The sequence below is a fragment of the Heloderma suspectum genome, chromosome 4, assembly GCF_057233095.1.
Source record: "Heloderma suspectum isolate Gila_16-S chromosome 4, 16-S_ref, whole genome shotgun sequence".
In the NCBI taxonomy this organism is placed as follows: domain Eukaryota; kingdom Metazoa; phylum Chordata; class Lepidosauria; order Squamata; family Helodermatidae; genus Heloderma; species Heloderma suspectum.
The window spans coordinates 5,107,587-5,124,235 of record NC_139461.1 but is presented as its reverse complement, the minus strand read 5'-3'; the positions used below and the strand labels follow the sequence as shown (position 1 = coordinate 5,124,235).

At 44.5% G+C, this 16,649-nt stretch overlaps 1 protein-coding gene across 1 annotated transcript in view; it reads left to right on the top strand.

Annotated features, from left to right (window-relative positions):
• The window catches only part of LOC146346453 (solute carrier family 52, riboflavin transporter, member 2-like), a 31,090-nt gene that overhangs the window by 1,951 nt on the left and 12,490 nt on the right, over positions 1-16,649 (top strand). Inside the window, exon 2 of the mRNA XM_084848484.1 lies at positions 9,861-10,003. The gene's annotated coding sequence lies outside the window, so the exon portion shown is untranslated. The remainder of the gene's footprint in view (positions 1-9,860; positions 10,004-16,649) is intronic.

Sequence of the window (16,649 nt, the reverse complement as noted above, 5' to 3'; positions counted from 1 at the left end):
TCCTCTTTCACTCTCAACAAGAGGCTCTTGAGATCCTCTTCGCTTTCTGCCATTAGGGTGGTATCGTCTGCATATCGGAGGTTGTTGATAATTCTCCCGGCAATCTTAATTCCGACCTGTGATTCATCCAACCTGGCGTTTCTCATGATGTACTCTGCATATAAGTTAAATAAGCAGGGTGACAATATGCAGCCTTGTCGTACTCCTTTCCCAATTTTGAACCAATCGGTTGTTCCATCTCTGGTTCTTACTGTTGCTTCTTGACCCTCGTACAGGTTTCTCAGGAGACAGGTAATGTGGTCTGGTACTCCCATCACTTTAAGAATTTGCCACAGTTTGTTGTGATCCACACAATCAAAGGCTTTAGCGTAGTCTGTTTCTATACTCTTGGTTATATTTATCAAGAGAGCTAATTTTGCCATTCAGAAGCCCCTTTTATGAACTAAACTGCTGACCTGACCCGACTCTTGTTATGAACAGTTAGTTCGTCCCAGGTCTCTCCTTATTCTGGACTCTGCCCCTCAAGCGTTCCTCAGAGGAAGCAGCTGTGCAACAGGGAGCTTACTATTTCCAACACACAGAGTTCTTGCATAGCATGGAAGAGCAAGAATTCCTATGCAGGGTCAGATCCAGTGGTGCATCTAGCTCAGCATTTCTCCCATCAGGACCTGATGAGATCCACCAGGGGCGGTGACAAACAGGGCCTAATCCAGCAGCCTTGCCGTCCCGCCAGTAGTCCTCCTCAGCCTTGAAAATGGGGTTGGACTCGATGGCCTTACAAGCCCCTTCCAACCCCACCATTCTATGATTCAGTATATTGTAGCAGCTGACTGTCCCTGAATATGGAAGGTGCACTTCTGGCTATCGTTATTTATATATTTTAGAATTGCATATACTTCCCATTTTAAAAATCCCAAAGAGATTTACAAGACATTATAAAATACATCATGTCTAGTACCTACCCACATCTCTCTCTCCCAGCTGCATGTTTACATCTATCTCCCTTTTGAAGAAACAATTTATATTGATTATCACTCATTCTATGCCCCTGCCCAGGATGATTTTTTTCCCTCAATCAGATGATTCTCAACCAGTTAAAAGGTTTATTTGGCGTGGACTATAATCTTTTGTTGTTGTTTATTCGGTCAGTCGCTTCCGACTCTTTGTGACTGACCCTTCATGGATCACTGCCTTGTTGTGGCGAAGGGGCTTGCGTAACTCAGTGAAGCCATAAGCTATGCCGTGCAGGGCCACCCAAGACGGACAGGTCATGGCAGAGAGTTCTGACAAAATGTGGTCCACTGGAGAAGGAAATGGCAACCCACTCCAGTATTCTTGCCAAGAAAACCCCATGGAACGTATCACAAGGCGAAAAGATATGACGCCGGAAGATGAGCCCCTCAGGTCGGAAGGTGTCCAATATGCTACTGGGGAAGAGCAGAGGGTATTTCCAAGTAGCGCCAGAAAGAGTGAAGCGGCTGGGCCAAACCCAAAAGGACACTCAGCTGTGGATGTGTCTGGTGGTGAAAAGAAAATCCGATGCTGTAAAGAACAATATTGTTTAGGAACCTGGAATGTCAGATCAATGAATCAAGGTAAGGTGGAGGTGGTCAAACACGAGATGGCAAGATTGAACATCGACATCTTGGGAATCAGCGAACTAAAATGGACAGGCATGGGCGAATTTAATTCAGGTGACCATCATATCTACTATTGTGGGCAAGAATCCCTTAGAAGAAATGGAGTAGCACTCATAGTCAACAAAAGGGTGGAAAAAGCAGTACTGGGGTACAATCTTAAAAATGATAGAATGATCTCAGTACGAATCCAAGGCAAACCATTCAACATCACAGTAATTCAAGTCTATGCCCCAACCACTGAGGCCGAAGAAGCTGAGGTTGATCGGTTCTATGAAGACCTACAACACCTTCTAGAACTAACACCAAAAAAAGATGTCCTCTTCATCATAGGGGATTGGAATGCTAAAGTAGGAAGTCAAGAAATCACCGGGATAACAGGCAGGCATGGCCTTGGTGTACAAAATGAAGCAGGACAAAAGCTAATAGAGTTTTGCCAAGAGAACATGCTGATCGTAGCAAACACTCTTTTCCAACAGCACAAGAGGCGACTCTACACATGGACGTCACCAGATGGTCAATATCGAAATCAGATTGATTATGTCCTTTGCAACCAAAGATGGAGAAGCTCCATACAGTCAGTAAAAACAAGACCTGGAGCTGACTGTGGCTCAGATCATGAGCTGCTTCTTGCAAAATTTCGGCTTAAATTGAAGAATGTCGGGAAAACCACTAAACCGTTAAGGTATGACCTCAATCATATCCCTGATGAATATACAGTGGAGGTGAGGAATAGATTTCAGGGATTAGACCTGATAGACAGAGTGCCTGAGGAACTATGGACGGAGGTCCATAATATTGTTCAGGAGGCAGCAACAAAATCCATCCCAAAGAAAAAGAAATGCAAGAAAGCCAAGTGGCTGTCTGATGAGGCTTTACAAGTAGCTGAGGAAAGAAGGGAAGCGAAAAGCAAGGGAGAAAGGGGAAGATATACCCAACTGAATGCAGAGTTCCAGAGAATAGCAAGGAGAGACAAGAAGGCCTTCTTAAATGAACAATGCAAAGAAATCGAGGAAAACAACAGAAAGGGAAAGACTAGAGATCTCTTCAAGAAAATTGGAGATCTCAAGGGAACGTTTTGTGCAAAGACGGGCATGATAAAGGACAAAGAAGGCAGGGACCTAACAGAAGCAGATGAGATTAAGAAGAGGTGGCAAGAATACACAGAAGAACTATACAGGAAAGATCTGAATGTCCCTGATAGCCATGATAGTGCGGTCACTGAACTTGAGCCGGACATCCTAGAGAGTGAAGTCAAGTGGGCCTTAGGAAGCATTAGTAACAACAAAGCTAGCGGAGATGACAGTATTCCAGCCGAGCTATTTAAAATCCTAAAAGATGATGCTGTTAAAGTGCTGCATTCAATATGCCAACAAATCTGGAACACTCAACAGTGGCCACAAGACTGGAAAAGGTCAGTTTACATTCCAATTCCAAAGAAGGGCAACGCCAAAGAGTGTTCAAACTACCGCACCATTGCGCTCATTTCACATGCCAGCAAGGTGATGCTCAAAATCCTACAAGCTAGGCTTCAGCGGTATGCGAACCGAGAACTACCGGAAGTACAAGCTGGGTTTAGAAGAGGCAGAGGAACTAGAGATCAAATCGCCAACATTCGCTGCATCATGGAGAAAGCAAGAGAATTCCAGAAAAATGTCTATTTCTGCTTCATTGACTACGCTAAAGCCTTTGATTGTGTGGATCACAGCAAACTGTGGCAAATTCTTAAAGTGATGGGAGTACCAGACCACCTTACCTGTCTCCTGAGAAACCTGTACGAGGGTCAAGAAGCAACAGTAAGAACCAGAGATGGAACAACCGATTGGTTCAAAATTGGGAAAGGAGTACGACAAGGCTGCATATTGTCACCCTGCTTATTTAACTTATATGCAGAGTACATCATGAGAAATGCCGGGTTGGATGAATCACAGGTCGGAATTAAGATTGCTGGGAGAATTATCAACAACCTCCGATATGCAGACGATACCACCCTAATGGCAGAAAGCGAAGAGGATCTCAAGAGCCTCTTGTTGAGAGTGAAAGAGGAGAGTGCAAAAGCTGGTTTGAAACTCCACATTAAAAAAACGAAGATCATGGCATCTGGCCCCATCCCTTCCTGGCATATAGAAGGGGAAGAAATGGAAGCAGTGACAGATTTTACTTTCTTGGGCTCCAAGATCACCGCAGACGGTGACTGTAGCCATGAAATTAAAAGACGCTTGCTCCTGGGGAGGAAAGCTATGGCCAACCTAGACAGCATAGTAAGAAGCAGAGACATCACCTTGCCGACAAAGGTCCGTCTAATCAAAGCTATGGTTTTCCCAGTAGTAATGTATGGCTGTGAGAGCTGGACTATAAGGAAGGCTGAGCGCCGAAGAATTGATGCTTTCGAACTGTGGTGCTGGAGAAGACTCTTACGAGTCCCCTGGACTGCAAGGAGGTCAAATCAGTCCATCCTAAAGGAAATCAACCCTGAGTGCTCATTGGAAGGACAGATAATGAAGCTGAAGCTCCAATATTTTGGCCACGTAATGCGAAGAGAAAACTCCCTGGAAAAGACCCTGATGCTGGGAAAGACTGAAGGCAAAAGGAGAAGGGGACGGCAGAGGATGAGATGGCTAGATAGCATCACGGATGCAATGAATATGAACTTGAGCACGCTCCGGGAGAGAGCGCAGGACAGGAAGGCCTGGCGTGCTATGGTCCATGGGGTCACGAAGAGTCGGACACGACTGAACGACTGAACAACAACAACAACAACAACATAGAAACAGACCTACTGGATTGGACCAGAAGTCCTAATCCAGCATCCTTTGTCCCACAGCTGCCAACCAAATGCTCTGGGAAGCTCACAAGGAAGACTCGAAGGCAACAGCCTTCTCTGCCACTGCCCCTCTCTGTGTTGGTTGGGGGATGCTGGAGTTGCACTCTTAACACCTCTGGAGGGCACCAGGCTGAGGAAGGCTGCTCTAGAGCAATCGCTCTCCAGTGGTCTCTTGCCTCTGAGCTTGGAGGTTCCTTTTAGACATCTTTGCCAAATGCCTTAAAAACTGCATTTTCCTCCATAGATTTCTCTAATTACCTTTTAAATCCATCAAAGCTAGTGGTTATTGTTGCCACATCTGGCAACAGTGAATTCCATAAAATAATGATGTGTTTGGTGAAGAAATACTTTCTTTTGTCTGCCTTAAATCTACTACCAGTCAATTCTATTGGGTAACCCTGAGTTCTAGTATTATAAGAGGGGAATGAAAAAATATCCCCACCATACATAACACTGTGACCGGTTTCCCATGATCACCGTAGCCCACAGTGACTTATTTAAGCCACAGTAGGTTGTGGCGCCTGCTGGCCACCCTTTTGAACCCATAGACTGACTTGGGTTTCTGGGGTGGTTTGTTAACTGTGCCAAAACCCACCATCGCTGGATTCAGATGTCACAGTAAGCCACAGTGACCACGTGATGTGGTTTAAATACTTAGAATGGTCACTGGTATGCACCGCAACCCACTGTTTCAGATTTGGGTCTTTGCTAAGTGTTTTCAGTCTGTAGTTCCAGTATTTAGGAAGCCTTTGGCTGCCAGTTAACTACCTATAGCTGATCAATACACTTCAAACAAAGTGTACACCAAAAATTGTTTTAGGTGGATTCAATTTTGGTTGTACTAACAACGATTAATGAAGGAATCTTTTTCATCCATTTTTATTTTTATTAGAAATATACTCGTAGCATCTTATCAAAATATAACGTGCATAAAATGACATTAAAACATTTATTGATGTTAAACAGAACTTTTCTAAAGTTTCTTAGATCTTAATAACTTAACAAGAAATAGAATTTCTTAACCATTTCTTGTTCTTAGACTTCTAGTCTTAATACTTTAAAAAAGAGATCTCATTCTAAGCACTAAGTTCCCCATTCAGTCCTAAATAGGCTCTTCAGCTGACAGGTGCACAGGCCTGGTGAGCTTCTAATAAGAAGCTCCCACATTCTGAAATCAGCACATACAGTTGCAATCAAAATTATTGAACCCCCATTGCAAATCAGGTTTATTGTCAAAATTTACAGACATTCAGCTGTTTGCAATGAACAAATCAAACAAAAGCAATTGAAATAGCTCAACACAATGAATGCTTCAAGTGGTTTCCCCAAATTCAACTGAAAATGCAACTTATAATGACTTCTCCAGTCTCAAAATTATTCAACCCCCTGAATAGAATCCCTCACAACAGCACAAATATGCAAAACAGGTGTTGTCTCAAGCACACCTGATGCAACAAATCAAGGGCTTCATTAGTTGCACCAGGTGTGCTTGAGCTGGAACACACAACATACCTGCGCTGGCGAGGGGTTTGTTGAGTGTCGCATGTGACTGCATGTTAGCAATATGGCTATGTCAAAAGAGCGGTCCAAAAAGTTAAGAGATAATCGCCCTTCGCAAACAAGGAACAGGATACAAAAAGATAGCGAAGGCACTGAATGTTCCTAGAGACACCGTAGGAAGCATAGTTCGCAAGTTCAGCGCTAAAGGAACAGTGGTTACACTACCTGGACGGGGCAGAAAAAGGAAACTATCAATGGCCGCAACCAGATTTCTGAGAAGGCAGGCTGAGAAAAGCCCTCGAGTGACTGCAAAAGACCTGCAGCAAGACTTGGTGGCAACAGGCACCGAGGTTTCAGTGAGCACAGTAAGGCGCATACTAAACTCAGAAGGTTTCCATGCCAGAACTCCAAGACGTACAGCACTACTGACCCAAAAGCACAAGAAAAGTTGGCTCCAGTATGCTCAAAATCATACAAATAAGCCACAGAAGTTTTGGGATTCTGTTCTGTGGAGTGATGAAACAAAACTGGACCTTTTCGGCCCGATGGATCAGCAGTATGTCTGGAGGTAGAAGAATGAAGCATATGCTGAAAAGAATACTCTTGCCTACAGTTAAGCATGGTGGTGGCTCGGTGATGCTCTGGGGCTGCTTTGCATCCTCTGGCACTAGAAACCTGCAGCGTGCGGAAGGCAAGATGCATTCATTGATGTATCAGGAAATCCTAGGAGAAAACGTCATGCCGTCTGTGAGGAAGCTGAAGCTTGGGCGTCAGTGGACCTTCCAACAGGACAGTGATCCCAAGCATACCTCAAACTCTACCAAGGCTTGGTTGCAGAAGAAGTCCTGGAAGATTCTACAGTGGCCATCACAGTCACCTGACTTGAACCCCATAGAAAATCTCTGGTGGGATTTGAAGAAGGCGGTTGCAGCATGCAAACCCAAGAACGTTACTGAACTGGAGGCCATTGCTCATGAGGAATGGGCTAAGATTCCTCAGGAACGCCGCCAGAAGCTAGTGTCTGGCTATGCATCTTGTTTGCTGCAGGTCATAACAGCAAAAGGGTGCTTTACTAAGTACTAAAGATGCTTGCCATGAAGGGGTTGAATAATTTTGAGACTGGGGAAGTCATTATAAGTTGCATTTTCAGTTGAATTTGAGGGAACCACTTGAAGCATTCATTGTGTTGAGCTATTTCAATTTTGTTTGATTTGTTCATTGCAAACAGCTGAAAGTCTGTAAATTTTGACAATAAACCTGATTTGCAATGGGGGTTGAATAATTTTGATTGCAAGTGTATTTATGCTTTTTTATGTAGAAATTACCTCATAACTAATATTATCTACTGTCCTATAAATTGGAGCTCACAACCTTAATTATTTCATTGTTATTAAACATTCTTAAAAAATCAGAACATATATAAAAGGCTTACATGTATGTATTTCAGACTAGATAAGATCAGTTTTGAATTACACCTTGAGATGATAACTTCTTACACAAAATTTGCCAATTAAACTTAAGTCTATAGATTTTTCTAGACATCTGTATATCCAGCTTTTTGATATGTATACATTATACAGTATTTTTTGTTCATTAATTGATGTGAAAACTTTGTTTACTTTTGACCTAGAATAATACCGTCTCACAGCTGTTCATTACTCAAATAACTTTTTGACCCAAGTGATTGGGCTTTAACGCAAGCTTTTCTCTTTGGATACTATCCAGGTTAACTTGACTGTTATTTTTTATGCCAGTTGCCCAGAATTCATTGTGAACTTGCTTGAGTCTTCTCTGTTGGACCCAGTTACCTTATTTATTTAATTCTCTGGATTCCCAGTTACCTTTTATGCAACATGCTTAATTGCCTGGGGCTTGCAGCTCTAACACAAGACAGCTTGTGTGTGTGTGTGTGTGTGTGTGTGTGTGTGGTGGTGGTGGGGGAATAATCACTTTCTTAAGTAATTATTTTGAGCACATTGAGGACTGTGTCACCAACCTTTTGTGGCAGATCCATGACACCACTGTGGCTTAAATAAGCCACAATGGGCTGTAGCAATCATGTGAACTGACTTGCTATGTCCCTCAATCTTTTTCTTTTTTTTTTAGCTAAAGAGCCCCAAATGCAGTAACCTTTACTTGTAGGGGAGTTGCTTCAGCCCCTTCCCTATATCATAGAATCATAGGGTTGGAAGGGGCCTACAAGACCACTGACCCTTGATCATTTGGGTTGATCTTTTCTGCACCCTTTCCAGCTCTGCAATAACTTTTTTGAGGAGCAGTAATTAGAAATACTTTCCCAGTAGTAATGTATGGCTGTGAGAGCTGGACTATAAGGAAGGCTGAGCGCCGAAGAATCGATGCTTTTGAACTGTGGTGCTGGAGAAGACTCTTACGAGTCCCCTGGACTGCAAGGAGGTCAAATCAGTCCATCCTAAAGGAAATCAACCCTGAGTGCTCATTGGAAGGACAGATACTGAAGCTGAAGCTCAAATATTTTGGCCACCTAATGCGAAGAGAAAACTCTGGAAAAGACCCTGATGCTGGGAAAGACTGAAGGCAAAAGGAGAAGGGGACGGCAGAGGATGAGATGGCTAGATAGCATCACGGATGCAAAGAATATGAACTTGAGCACGCTCCGGGAGAGAGCACAGGACAGGAAGGCCTGGCGTGCTATGGTCCATGGGGTCACGAAGAGTCCGACACGACTGAACAACAACAACAATTAGAAATATACAACGCAGTCCAAATGTGGTCACACCATACATTTGTATAAAGGCATTATAATATTGGCAGTTTTATTTTCAATTCCTCTCCTAATTATGCCCAACATGGAATGTCTCTTTTACACAGCAGTTGCAGATTGGGTTGACATTTTCATCAAGCTCTCCACCACAACCCCAAGATCCTTTTTCTGGCCAGCCAGTGCCAAGTGCGTGTTTTTGCCCCAGTGTGCATCATTTTACATTTCCTTACATTGAACTGCCTCATTTGCAATTTTATTGCCCATTTCCTCAGTCTGGAGAGTCCTTTTAGAGCTCGAAGTCCACTTTCATTTTCACCATCCTGAATACTTTGGTGTAGTCTGCAATCTTGGCCACCTCCCTGCTCACTCCAAACTGCAGATTTAAGAAGCACTAGTCCAATACAGTTCCTCAGGGGGCCCATCTTCTTACTTCCCTCTATTGTGAGAACTGCCTGTTTAGTCCTACCCTCTGTTTCCTGTTCCTTAATGTGTTAATCAGTCACAGGAGAAACTGTCCTTTTATCTTTCATGTCAGGGACAAAAGATTGTGCCGTATCTCTGCTTGCAAGATACGTTGATTTTGCAGCAAGGGGCTTAGAAGCTACCTGTTCCGAAGCTCTTTATAAGGCTCTCACTTGGAGCTGTAAATGGCAATGAACAGCTGAAGGTCTGAAGGGCAAAACTGGTGTTGGCTGCTGCTGAGCTACTAGGGAATCTTAACAGAAGTAAGAACTACAGCTGCCTGTACAAAGAGGGGCAAGTGAGGTCAGGGATGTTCCTATTTAGGTACTGAAGATAGTAGAGAAAGGGGGGGGGGATGGATGAATCCCCTGATCTAGGGAGAATTAAGCTCTGCAAAAGGCTTCAAGGGGAGACTGGGGAGATCTCATGAGTTGGCCAGAAAGATGGTGCAGGGGGAGGTGACAGGCACAGGTAGAGAAAGTGATTCCATTTACTTTATTCCTGACGTTGCGTTGTGGCATTCCTCTAAGTTGCTCACAGTAGCATTTTAGCCTAAGCAGAACCCAGTGAGGCAGTTTATGCAGTGACTTGCCCGAGGCCAGCACCCAGTGAGCTTTCTAGCTGAGCGCCTCCTGTTCCAACAAGCGGTGCTGGCTTTTCATTCTGCTGCTGATGATGAAATTTGTGCTTTCAGGATCCTTGGAAAGGCACTCCTGACAACACAGAAGGTATCTGATGTTCCTGTGGCACCGCTTGACGCCTTGTACCCAGCTGCCTGGTTATCCACCTCAAGTGATGTGGCCTTCCAGAAGAGGCTGCCCCTGGAACCGGTAGGAGGTAAGAACTTATGGGGGAGGTTCAGGCAGGCAAGCACGCAAGCATTGTGCAACTGTTTATGCAAAGGAGGTCCATCCCTTGAAGGTGCAGAAATAGAATAAAAACGAGCTGAGGGGGGAGAAGAACTTCTTGCGTGTTTGGGCTGGATTTTGGCAGGGAAAGCAGATATTATGGCGCCATTCTGGAACTGGACGTACTCCCAATTCCTGTTTGTTGTAGGCAAGAGGAAACCTGCCCTGTGGTGGGCCAGCCAGCCATCCTGCCTGCCTGCTGTTTCTCTTCTGTAGTAAAAGTGCTTTATTGAAAGAATGCTCGTGCGGCATTGCTGTTCCCGCGCAAGGGCTCATTTGACTGAGCCGGGCTCCTGCTTCACTTTCAGCTGCAAATCCAACTGCCTGGTGGGTGTCTTTGGGAGCATTATGGTGATTGGCTATTAGGCGATGTAGAAATGAAATGATTGGGCAGTCAGCAGGGCATCATAGGCAATAGGTTTGCAGTTGTAATAAATTATAGAAATTGGAAAAAATACATATCTTGACCTAATTTGCAGTTTTGTAGAGTTTGGAATTTTTTGTGTTCCAGTTGTGATCACATTCAGGGGGCATATTTGGGTGTTTTTCGAACTGAAATAAATTTGCCCTGTTACTAAATATGAGATGGTGGAAACTGCCATCTTGTGGTGAAAGATGAAGCTGCACCTTCTCACTTTGGGGCACAATGCTGGGAGTTGTGGGACTTTTTTCCATCTAAATATGCATATGATTGTGCCCTTAATGTCCATCCAAGAAAAACTCAGGCGATTTCTTTTTTGATTTATAATAATTGGGGGTCAGTGTAAGTTTATCATTGCCATGCACAGGAGCATCAGGATGAATCAGAACCAAAAACCAGGATGATGTAACAAACAGGTAAAATCATGCTCCCATCACTGATTTCCAAAGATCGTTTACAGCCAATCAGACTATTGTCTATCTTAGCCCATCTGTTGCCTGCTCTGACTAGCTCTCCTGTGTCTGTGTGAGAGAGAGGCCTTTCCTAGGTCTGTGACTTGACTGGAAATGTTGGGCAACTTCCGTGTGCAACAGTCCAGCCTTTTCATATCCTGTGAGATTCTGTAGGATTGAATTTGCATTTGCAACGATAGCACATTCCAATCCTTCTGTTTCCCTTTCTGGAATAAGTTTATTTCTGTTTACTTCAACAAGAAACATTATTTATGTTTTCCGTATTTCTTCTGAATTCTCAGGAACACACTTAATAAAATGAAGAGTTGCGAGTATTCATAAAAACTGATAAATTTTCCAAGCAATTGGCTAAGGCTAGTAGATGAGCTTCAGACTTTGCTGGTGAAATAGAGATCCTTGGGGCCTTCTGGAATTGTTGGGAGCCTTATCCCGTGATCTGTGGCACAACTGGAAACTCCTAGCTATAAGGAGTAAAGCCCCAGGGAGATTGTATGAAGATGGCGGGGCGGGGGGGATTGGAGTGCTTAGAAAGGACAGCCTGTGGAAGCTGGATGTGTAGTTGGGGTTGAAGCCAGGACCCAGGCAGTGTTACCAAAGTTGTGGGTTACAGGCAAGAGTGTGCTGTTTTGATATGTTACCCTAATACATGTAGGATATTTGAGTGTTGGAGTGCAAATGGCCATGCTGTCCGGGGGTGATAGGTATTGTAGTCTAACACATCTGGAGGGCTCCAGGTTGGGGAAGGCTGCCTTTGAAGGTTAAGGGGAATTGGAGAGTAAAGACATCCATTTCCCAACCAAAACACCAATTTATTGAAAGAATCAAAACAGACATTCAACAATTCAGAATAAGGCTTATATTCAAAAGTGTAAATTAGCAACAGGCGTTTATAAAGTTAAAATCCATTCATGCAGAATAATCCTTGTTTGGGATTAGGGAAGCGGATTTTCCAGGGGCTGGAAAGCAGCTTTGGAAGGAAGGAGGCTTGTTAATAGAGGAGGGGGTCAAGACGAGAAGAGGGACAGAAGGACACCAATGAGGTTCTATGAAGAGAAAGGCGGGCAGGGTTTTTCTAGATGTGCAGAGATGGGTCTGGGTCAGTGTCTTAGTGGTGCTTGGGAAGTGTATTTCCTGGAGGGAAGGAGATCCTGGGACAGTGATCCATTGGGAAGGGAGGAAAAGGGAATAAATTATCAAGAAAGGGGGGGGCAGAACCTAGGGAGGAAGGCAGGCGAGGTTCTGGTCCAGTTAGGGGAATTGTTTACAGGGGGAGAGTGTTCTGCAAATGGGCAGTGCAGAGAGGGTATGGATAGTGGGGAACAGAATGATATTTCAGGGTGCAAGAAGAGCAGATAGAGTTGGGAAGGGGGGAGCCTTTGGGGAGAAGGGAGGGGAATATTGTGGAGGGTGAGGGGTAGAGTGTGCAGGGTAAGGAAGGGAAACCAAAGAGAGAGCAACCTAGTTGGGGTTTGAGCAGAGAACTTAGATTTTGGTGCTTCTAAAAGGGTGGTGAAGGGAAGCCCCCTATCTCGCCAGAGCCAAAATAGCTTTGGTTAAAGATAGGAAAAGGACCAGGGAAAAGCTGCCTGTTACCCAGAAAAATGGGGATAGAAACAGGAGGAAGAGAGGGCAGCGAGCTGATAGAGAAGTTAATAAAAAGGGAAGTATGGTACCTGACATGCTTTGTTCTTGGGTTTGAGGCATTGAACACTTGCAGAGCCATGTCAGGAAAAAAAGGAAGAAGGGGATGCCACAAGATTCTGCTTGTGCAGGAAATGAAGCTGCTCTTAGGGGTAAAATATCCTAGCCACAGGAGCAAAAAACTCCGGCTTTTCTGCCCCAAATCCTGAGTTTAAACATTAAAATTTGAACAGTGGCAAAAGTCCTGTCTCCGGTCGTCCCTCAGAATTAAAATCATAGAATCATAGAATAGTAGGGTTGGAAGGGGCTTACAAGGCCATCGAGTCCAGCCCCCTGCTCAATGCAGGAATCCAAGTCAGAGCATCCCTGACAGATGGTTGTCCAGCCTCGTCTTGAATGCTTCCAGTGTGGGAGAGCCCACTACCTCCCTAGGGAATTGGTTCCATTGTCGTATTGCTGTAACAGTCAGGATGTTTTTCCTGATCTTCAGCCGGAATGTGGCTTCCTGTCACTTGAGCCCATTATTCCATGTCCTGCACTCTGGTATGATCGAGAAGAGATCCTGGCCTTCCTCTCTGTGGCAACCTTTCAAGTCCTTGAAGAGCACTATCCTATCTCCCCTCAGTCTTTTCTTCTCAAGGCTAAACGTGCCCAGTTCTTTCAGTCTGTCTTCATAGGCCTTTGTTTCCAGTCCCCTGATCATCTTCGTTGCCCTCCTTTGAACCCTCTCCAGTTTGTCTGCATCCTTCTTAAAATGTGGTGCTCAGAACTGGACACAGTACTCCAGATGAGGCCTAACCAGTGCTGAGTAGAGGGGAACTAGTACTTCCCAGGATTTGGAAGCTATGCTTCTATTAATGCAGCCCAAAAGAGCATTTGCCTTTTTTTGCAGCCACATCACATGGTTGGCTCATATTCAGCTTGTGATCGACAACAATTCCAAGATCCTTCTCACTTGTAGTGTTGTTGAGCCAAGTATCCCCCATCTTGTAACTGTACATTTGGTTTCTTTTTCCTAGGTGCAGAACTTGGCATTTCTCCCTATGAAATTTCATTCTGTTGTTTTCTGCCCAGCGCTCCAGTCTATCAAGATCACTTTGAATTTTGTTTCTGTCTTCCAGGGTGTTAGCTATCCCACCCAATTTTGTGTCATCTGCAAATGTGATCAGCATTCCCTGCACCTCCTCCTCCAAGTCATTAATACAAATGTTGAAGAGCACTGGGCCCAGGACTGAGTCCTGCGGTACCCCGCTCGTTACCTCTCCCCAGTTTGAGAAGATCCCATTGAGAAGCACTCTTTGAACCCGATTCTGTAGCCAACTGTGGATCCACTGGTTCATCGTTTCATCTAGCCCACATTGAGCTGGTTTGCTCATCAGGATATCATGGGGCACTTCGTCGAAAGCTTTGCTGAAGTTGAGGTATATGATGTCTACAGCATTCCCACAGTCCACAAGGGAGGTGATCTCATCAAAAAATGAGATCAGATTTGTCTGGCAGGACTTGTTTTTGACAAATCCATGCTGGCTTCGAGTAATCACGGCATTGTTTTCAAGGTGCTTCCAGATGGATTGCTTTATCATCTGCTCCAGAATTTTCCCAGGGATTGATGTCAGACTGACTAGTCTGTAGTTCCCAGGTTCCTCCTTTTTACCCTTTTTGACGATAGGGACAACATTATCCCTCCTCCAGTCATCTGGTACTTCCCCCGTCCTCCATGATTTCTCAAAGAGAATAGACAGCGGTTCTGAGAGTTCTTCTGCCAGTTCCTTTATTACTCTAGGGTGCAGTTCATCTGGCCCTGGAGATTTGAACTCATTCAAAGTAATGAGGTGTTCCTTGACCATATGCCTGTCGATCTCAAGCTGCAATCCTGCCCCTTCAGCCTGTACTTCGCCTTTGCCAGGGGGCTCATAGACCCTCTTTTGGGAGAAGACTGAGCCAAAGTAGGAATTGAGCACCTCTGCCTTTTCTTTGTCATCTGTTATCATTTTGCCATCCTTATTTAATAGCTGAACCACCATTTCTTTCCTCTGTCTTTTACTATGCACGTAGCTGAAGAAAGCCTTTTTGTTGTTTTTAGCGTCCCTCGCTAACCTCAGCTCGTTCTCAGCTTTAGCCTTCCTGACGCCATCCCTGCAATTCTGTGCTACCTGCCTGTACTCTTCCTTTGTTGCTTGGCCTTCTTTCCACTTCCTATATGTGTCCTTTTTTGTTTTCAGGTCATGTCTAAGCTTTTTGTGAAGCCACATTGGCTTCTTCTGTTGTCTTCCACCTTTTCACGGGGCTGCTAAAGAATTTAAAATGTGTTAATCTCACAGCATAACCATCCTGCTTCCTGACCGAAGCAAGAAGGTTCCCAAAGCATCACCTGATGAACATATCCGTGGCTGGTGCCTTGAGGCAAGATTTACAGTTTTGCATGTGATCCAGGGAGTGGTACAGAAACAGCAATGTCAGGACTACATTTTTGGAGACAATCGGCGTGCCGGAGGGGTGAAGACGTCATGTCCTGCACGCAGGTCTCATCTTGAATAAGCTTTGCCTAGATCTCAGTGATTTCAGCAGCTTCTCTGCATTTCTTGGGCTGGAATGGAGCCTCCTTTTCAGGTACTAGACAACTGTGTGAAAATAGCAGAATGCTGGGATGCTTCATAAAAGCAGAGAGCAAGGCCTACAGGTCAGCAGGCAGTGTGTGGAAACCTCCACACCAGCTTTGACATCTCCTTTGTCCATCTGCCCTTGCTGTCCTTTGGTCTTCATGCAGCCTTCAGATAAGATGTACTAAGCCACCAAAGAGGGCAGCCTCTTCTTTCTGCACCAAGTTTCCAATGACTTCGCTCTGTGCAAATCTCATTCCAGTCCTTCCTCTGGTTCTGTTCCTGCAACTGCTGAGAATTTTTGCTGTCTTTGGCCACAACTCCTTCTCCTCTCTGGGTGATCTCATTTGTTCTGATGGCTTGTGCTCCTACCTGTATTCTAAGGACTTCCAAATCTTTGTTTCTACCATGACCGGCTCACCAGTAGTCAATCTTGTATATCTGTTTCACTTACGTTTCCTATTGGATGCCTGAAGTTCAGCACATTAATTTTGTAACATGTTCAGATTGCTTCAGCTATGAGGCGGTATAGAAATGCAATAAATAATAATGCTAAAACTCTTAAGCCTTTCTTCCTACCCTCCCACATGAGCCCCAACTTCTTTTTCTTGACCCCCAGATTTACAGGTTTGGAGTAGTCTTTTGATGCTTTCCTTGCTCCCTCCCTTTCTTCCTTTCCTTTTCCCACGTCTAAGCTGTGACTGAGTCATGCCACTTCAGTTTCTGTTCCTTTTACATTTTGCCATTTCCCTTCTTCACTGTACCTGTCACCCAGATTCTTAGTTACCTCTTAGGCAAGTTAGTGCAGCTTCCTCCTTCTTGGTCTTCTTCCCTCCTTTCATCTCTCCCTTCTGGCCCCCTCCTCCAGTAGAACCATCTCTCCCATCACTCTATACCCAGCCACATCTTGTCCATTGATCTCACTTACTCTTCTTCTCGTGCTCATCTCCACACAGGTGCATCTCCATTTTCTTCTCTCACTCTGGTCACTGGAGGGCATTAAAGACTGGGGGGCAGGGGGGCCTGCTACTTCTCTATGATAGTTGCTGTCTAGGACAGAATCTTTTCTTTAACAATGAAAATCATGTTTCAAACCATTATGCTTGCGGAAATGTATTCGGAAGCATGACAGTAGCAAATGCAAACTCTCGAGTGTTTGTTTCCAGTGGTTTTGCTTTGTAACTGTAGCTGATGTGTTATATTGTTTTAGTTGTTTTTTATTGTTTGGTTCACTGCCTTGAGCTTTGGAAAAGCAGTTTGTACATACCTTTAATAAAGAGGGAGAACTTGGCTACCTGGCCTTTTCTAGTGACCACCAGTCACGTACCTCTCAAATATCTATTTGTTCCTCTTGCCCATCCCACGGCTCCTCTTAAAAAGTCCAGAGAAAATGTTCACATTGGGTTCAGAACACAGCTGCATGCAAATACAGATTCTTGC